Raw genomic sequence first — 1416 nt, 5'->3', positions numbered from 1 at the left:
GACGTGTTGAAGAGTTTTGCATGCTGTAATAAATCCAAAGGCAGTGTGACGTTTAGAAAAACCTGTGGCCCAGAATAGAACCGGTGCTTTTGGTCTCCAAAAACATTTTCATAGTTTGACTAATTGTTGCAGATAATACCTCCGTTTTTCTGTCTTTTTCACAGAGTGTGCAACTAGACTTGGTTCTTTGTCAACATAGGGAAACTTAGCTGTACTTTGATAAGTCCAAGCATAGCTCCAAGTTGATTAGGTGAACACATGAATGTGTGTGAGATCCAGGTATTTACCTGCAGGGGAATCCCAAGAACTGCAAAAGCAGCCATTTTTGTTTGGTGGTTAATGCTTTTCCTGACCCTTCCCTCGACATCCCTGTAGCCCAGGGGTGGGCTCAGAGGGCTGCACGAGAAACTGGACTGTCGTGGAACGCTGCTCGAATAAACCGATCTCTTTATAAACTGCTATTAATAAGAGTAGATAGAGCTAGGCAAGGCATGTGTGGCATAAGCACTGGAAAAATGCTAACGTTTTATTACTATTTATTTAACAATCGTAAACGAACTATTCATTTTTTTGCAAAATTCAAAGATTTAGAATGTTCTATAAAGTGCTGTTGCTATGTGACTTGTAGTTTAATGACTCCATCTGCAGCTTTTCCAGGGTTTTCTTGTTGGGTGAGAGAAATATCGTCTCTTTGCAGCTTTGAAAGATGCATTAAGGTCATGTTCAGTGTTTGAAGCAGAAATGCATCTGAGAACTTGTTCATAAAAAAACAAAGGAAACAAACCACAGTGTTAGCACTTGGCCCAGGCTGTCAGCATGTTGTGGAAAAGTGAAAACTCCGTCCGTCAGTGTTTTTGTCTTGGTAAACTATTTTCTTTATAACATTAGTAACATGGTTTTAGCTCCGACTTACACACTGGCTCCTGGTGTATAACACAAATAACTGCAATCCCAAATGTAGTTCTGGCTTTTCATTTAAGTCAGTTTAACAGATTTGTGCTGCCATTGGTTTTAAACTCTGCCTGTTTGTCCCATTTCAGCCTAACCAAGTATACAGTTACCTCTATCACCAGACCTCTACTGTTGTAGTCAGTTTTACTGAGGGCATTGCTACCAGGTCTCTGCAATCTTATGTTATCCCACGTACAAACAGTGGACTGTGTCATGGACGTCACCACTCCAGAGACAAAGAGACAAAGTCAAAACTGTATCAAACTTGACAAATTTAAATGCTCAGTTCACCACTGGAAGCCCCCAGTAGGCTCAGCCTTTTACAGCATAGTTAGAGAGCCAGCCCTAACTATATGCTTTAGCAAAAAGGAAAGTTTGAAGCCTAATCTTGAAAGTAGAGATAGTGTCTGTCTCCTGAATCCAAACTGGAAGCTGGTTCCACAGAAGAGGGGCCTGAAAACTGAA

This window comes from Pundamilia nyererei, unplaced genomic scaffold, assembly GCF_000239375.1.
Source record: "Pundamilia nyererei isolate P.nyererei 1_Seehausen unplaced genomic scaffold, PunNye1.0 scaffold00496, whole genome shotgun sequence".
In the NCBI taxonomy this organism is placed as follows: Eukaryota; Metazoa; Chordata; class Actinopteri; order Cichliformes; family Cichlidae; genus Pundamilia; species Pundamilia nyererei.
Note: the sequence above shows the minus strand (reverse complement) of the source record.